Source organism: Panulirus ornatus, chromosome 63 (genome assembly GCF_036320965.1).
Source record: "Panulirus ornatus isolate Po-2019 chromosome 63, ASM3632096v1, whole genome shotgun sequence".
In the NCBI taxonomy this organism is placed as follows: domain Eukaryota; kingdom Metazoa; phylum Arthropoda; class Malacostraca; order Decapoda; family Palinuridae; genus Panulirus; species Panulirus ornatus.
In genome coordinates, this window is record NC_092286.1 from 27020440 (window position 1) to 27026439 (window position 6000).

Here is a 6000-nt window from a genome sequence, read left to right on the forward strand (position 1 = left end):
GGCCCAACCCACCCCTATACACATGTAAATACATACGTCCACACACGCAAATATACATACCTACACAGCTTTTCATGGTTTACCCCAGACGCTTCACATGCCTTGATTCAATCCACTGACAGCACGTCAACCCCGGTATACCACATCGCTCCAATTCACTCTATTCCTTGCCCTCCTTTCACCCTCCTGCATGTTCAGGCCCCGATCACACAAAATCTTTTTCACTCCATCTTTCCACCTCCAATTTGGTCTCCCTCTTCTCCTCGTTCCCTCCACCTCCGACACATATATCCTCTTGGTCAATCTTTCCTCACTCATTCTCTCCATGTGCCCAAACCACTTCAAAACACCCTCTTCTGCTCTCTCAACCACGCTCTTTTTATTTCCACACATCTCTCTTACCCTTACGTTACTCACTCGATCAAACCACCTCACACCACACATTGTCCTCAAACATCTCATTTCCAGCACATCCATCCTCCTGCGCACAACTCTATCCATAGCCCACGCCTCGCAACCATACAACATTGTTGGAACCACTATTCCTTCAAACATACCCATTTTTGCTTTCCGAGATAATGTTCTCGACTTCCACACATTCTTCAAGGCCCCCAGAATTTTCGCCCCCTCCCCCACCCTATGATCCACTTCCGCTTCCATGGTTCCATCCGCTGCCAGATCCACTCCCAGATATCTAAAACACTTCACTTCCTCCAGTTTTTCTCCATTCAAACTCACCTCCCAATTGACTTGACCCTCAACCCTACTGTACCTAATAACCTTGCTCTTATTCACATTTACTCTTAACTTTCTTCTTCCACACACTTTACCAAACTCAGTCACCAGCTTCTGCAGTTTCTCACATGAATCAGCCACCAGCGCTGTATCATCAGCGAACAACAACTGACTCACTTCCCAAGCTCTCTCATCCCCAACAGACTTCATACTTGCCCCTCTTTCCAAAACTCTTGCATTTACCTCCCTAACAACCCCATCCATAAACAAATTAAACAACCATGGAGACATCACACACCCCTGCAGCAAACCTACATTCACTGAGAACCAATCACTTTCCTCTCTTCCTACACGTACACATGCCTTACATCCTCGATAAAAACTTTTCACTGCTTCTAACAACTTGCCTCCCACACCATATATTCTTAATACCTTCCACAGAGCATCTCTATCAACTCTATCATATGCCTTCTCCAGATCCATAAATGCTACATACAAATCCACTTGCTTTTCTAAGTATTTCTCACATACATTCTTCAAAGCAAACACCTGATCCACACATCCTCTACCACTTCTGAAACCACACTGCTCTTCCCCAATCTGATGCTCTGTACATGCCTTTACCCTCTCAATCAATACCCTCCCATATAATTTACCAGGAATACTCAACAAACTTATACCTCTGTAATTTGAGCACTCACTCTTATCCCCTTTGCCTTTGTACAATGGCACTATGCACGCATTCCGCCAATCCTCAGGCACCTCACCATGAGTCATACATACATTAAATAACCTTACCAACCAGTCAACAATACAGTCACCCCCTTTTTTAATAAATTCCACTGCAATACCATCCAAACCTGCTGCCTTGCCGGCTTTCATCTTCCGCAAAGCTTTCACTACCTCTTCTCTGTTTACCAAATATATATATATATATATATATATATATATATATATATATATTTTTTTTTTTATTTTATTTTTATTTTCCTTTGTCGCTGTCTCCTGCGTTAGCGAGGTAACGCAAGGAAACAGACGAAAGATTGGCCCAACCCACCCACATACACATGTGTATACATACACGTCCACACACACAAATATACATACCTGTACATCTCACCGTATACATATATATACACACACAAACATATACATATATACACATGTACATAATTATCCCTGGGGATAGGGGAGCAAGAATACTTCCCACGCATTCCTCACGTGTCGTAGAAGGCGATTAAAGGGGACGGGAGCGGGGGAGCCAGAAACCCTCCCCTCCTTGTATTTTAACTTTCTAAAAGGGGAAACAGAAGAAGGAGTCACGCGGGGAGTGCTCATCCTCCTCGAAGGCTCAGATTGGTGTGTCTAAATGTGTGTGGATGTAACCAAGATGAGAAAAAAGGAGATAGGTAGTATGTTTGAGGAAAGGAACCTGGATGTTTTGGCCCTGAGTGAAACGAAGCTCAAAGGTAAAGGGGAAGAGTGGTTTGGGAATGTCTTGGGAGTAAAGTCAGGGGTTAGTGAGAGGACAAGAGCAAGGGAAGGAGTTGCACTACTCCTGAAACAGGAGTTGTGGGAGTATGTGATAGAGTATAAGAAAGTAAATTCTAGATTGATATGGGTAAAACTGAAAGTGGATGGAGAGAGATGGGTGATTACTGGTGCATATGCACCTGGGCATGAGAAGAAAGATCAAGAGAGGCAAGTGTTTTGGGAGCAGCTGAATGAGTGTGTTAGTGGTTTTGATGCACAAGACCAGGTTATAGTGAAGGGGTGATTTGAATGCAAAGGTGAGTAATGTGGCAGTTGAGGGAATAACTGGTATACATGGGGTGTTCAGTGTTGTAAATGGAAATGGTGAAGAGCTCGTAGATTTATGTGCTGAAAAAGGACTGGTGATTGGGAATACCTGGTTTAAAAAGAGATATACATAAGTATACGTATGTAAGTAGGAGAGATGGCCAGAGAGCGTTACTGGATTACGTGGTAATTGATAGGCGCTCGAAAGAGAGACTTTTAGATGTTAATGTGCTGAGAGATGCAACTGGAGGGATGTCTGATCATTATTTTGTGGAGGTGAAGGTGAAGATTTGTAGGGGTTTTCAGAAAAGAAGAGAGAATGTTGGGGTGAAGAGAGTGGTGAGAGTAAGTGAGCTTAGGAAGGAGACTTGTGTGAGGAAGTACCAGGAGAGACTGAGTACAGAATGGAAAAAGGTGAGAGCAAAGGAGGTAAGGGGAGTGTGGGAGGAGTGATATGTATTTAGGGAAGCAGTGATAACTTGCACAAAAGATGCTTGTGGCATGAGAAGCATGGGAGGTAGGTTGATTAGAAAAGGTAGCGAGTGGTGGGATGAAGTAAGAGTATTAGTGAAAGAGAAGAGAGAAGCATTTGGACGATTTTTGCAGGGAAAAACTGCAAATGAGTGAGAGATGTATAAAACAAAGAGGCAGGAGGTCAAGAGAAAGGTGCAAGAGGTGAAAAAGAGGGCAAATGAGAGTTGGGGTAAGAGAGTATCATTAAATTTTAGGGAGAATAAAAACATGTTTTGGAAGGAGGTAAATAAAGTGCGTAAGACAAGGGAGCAAATGGGAACTTCAGTGAAGGGGGTTAATGGGGAGTTGATAACAAGTAGTGGTGATGTGAGAAGGAGATGGAGAGAGTATTTTGAAGGTTTGTTGAATGTGTTTGATGATATGGTGGCAGATATAGGGTGTTTTGGTTGAGGTGGTGTGCAAAGTGAGAGGGTTAGGGAAAATGATTTGGTAAACAGAGAAGAGGTAGTAAAAGCTTTGCGGAAGATGAAAGCCGGCAAGGCAGCAGGTTTGGATGGTATTGCAGTGGAATTAATTAAAAAAGCATGTGACTGTATTGTTGACTGATTGGTAACTTTATTTAATGTACGTATGTCTCATGGTGAGGTGCCTGAGGATTGGTGGAATGCTTGCATAGTGCCATTGTACAAAGGCAAAGGGGATAATAGTGAGTGCTCAAATTACAGAGGTATAAGTTTGTTGAGTATTCCTGGTAAATTATATGGGAGGGTATTGACTGAGAGGGTGAAGGCATGTACAGAGCATCAGATTGGGGAAGAGCAGTGTGGTTTCAGAAGTGGTAGAGGATGTGTGGATCAGGTGTTTGCTTTGAAGAATGTATGTGAGAAATACTTAGAAAAGCAAATGGATTCGTATGTAGCATTTATGGATCTGGAGAAGGCATATGATAGAGTTGATAGAGATGCTCTGTGGAAGGTATTAAGAATATATGGTGTGAGAGGCAAGTTATTAGAAGCGGTGAAAAGTTTTTATCGAGGATGTAAGGCATGTGTACGTGTAGGAAGAGAGGAAAGTGATTGGTTCTCAGTGAATGTAGGTTTGTGACAGGGGTGTGTGATGTCTCCATGGTTATTTAATTTGTTTATGGATGGGGTTGTTAGGGAGGTGAATGCAAGAGTTTTGGAAAGAGGGGCAAGTATGCAGTCTGCTGTGGATGAGAGAGCTTGGGAAGCGAGTCAGTTGTTGTTCGCTGATGATACAGCGCTGGAGGCTCATTCATGTGAGAAACTGCAGAAGCTGGTGACTGAGTTTGGTAAAGTGTGTGAAAGAAGAAAGCTGAGAGTAAGTGTGAATAAGAGCAAGGTTATTAGGTACAGTAGGGTTGAGGGTCAAGTCAATTGGGGGGTGAGTTTGAATGGAGAAAAACTGGAGGAAGTAAAGTGTTTTAGATATCTGGGAGTGGATCTGGCAGCGGATGGAACCATGGAAGCGGAAGTGAATCATAGGGTGGAGGAGGGGGCGAAAATTCTGGAAGCGTTGAAGGATGTGTGGAAGTCGAGAACGTTATCTTCATTTTATATTTTTACTATACTTTGTTGCTGTCTCCCGTGTTAGCGAGGTAGTGCAAGGAAACAAACAAAAGAATGGCCCAACCCACCCTCATACACATGTATATACATACACATCCACACACAGCACATATACATATCTATACATATCAATGTATACATATATATACACATACAGACATATACATATATACACATGTACATAATTCATACTGTCTGCCCTTATTCATTCCCGTCACCACCCTACCACACATGAAATGACAACCCCCTCCCCCTGCATGTGCGCGAGGTAGCGCTAGGAAAAGACAACAAAGGCCCCATTTGTTCACACTCAGTCTCTAGCTGTCATGTAATAATGCACCAAAACCACAGCTCCCTTTCCACATCCAGGCCCCAGAAAAGTTTCCATGGTTTACCCCAGACATTTCACATGCTCTGGTTCAATCCATTGACAGCACGTCGACCCCAGTATACCACATCGTTCCAATTCACTCTATTCGTTGCATGCCTTTGACCCTCCTGCATGTTCAGGCCCCGATCACTCAAAATCTTTTCGCTCCATCTTTCCACCTCCAAAATCTTTCTGGTCCAGTAAAATTTTCTGTTGCCCTCACTGTTTTCTACTGGATACCACTGGCTTAAAGGTTTAAAATTCCTGAAATATATTTTCCAGGTGATATGAAAGTTGCCCTTCACTGAATTGCCTGTTTGCTTCATCTCTTCTGTTTTCCTTTTCTTCTTAAAGGACTTTACCAATAGGATTTAACTTTTCTTTCTTTCTTTCATACTATTCGCCATTTCCTGCATTAGCGAAGTAGCGTTAAGAACAGAGGACTGGGCCTTTTAGGGAATATCCTCACCTGGCCCCCTTCTCTGTTCCTTCTTTTGAAAAAAAAAAAAAATACATGCCTACAAATAAATTACCGTGTTTCCTTTAGTGAATGAGCTGTGGATCATCAAAAGTAATCTAAGCCTGAATTTTTTGAATCGTAGCTGCCTCTCATGGGGGTTATAAATGCTAACCATTTAAGGAACTCTCCTCTATGATTCTTCCTTTTGACTCCTTAGTATGCCAATAATTATACTTTTACAAAGTATTGCATCCATGGAACCCATTAATGAATGCCCTCTTCCCTTACTTGTACAAAATGCATGTAGAAGCTGTTTGTTATCTGAATTACTCAGCTGCTACCATGTTTGCAGGCGGCTGACCAAGACTCATTGCACAAAACCACTGTCCTCCTCTAAGTGGGATAAACACATCATCTCTTTTACACTGTTTCTCTCTGTAAGCATTCAGTGTACCTATGTAATACTGTACTATGACTACTTGCACATAATTATGTTGAAAAATTTAACTTGACAGAAAATACTGTTATAAATCTGAAATGATTATATAGATAAGGGTGAATGAGCAACACTG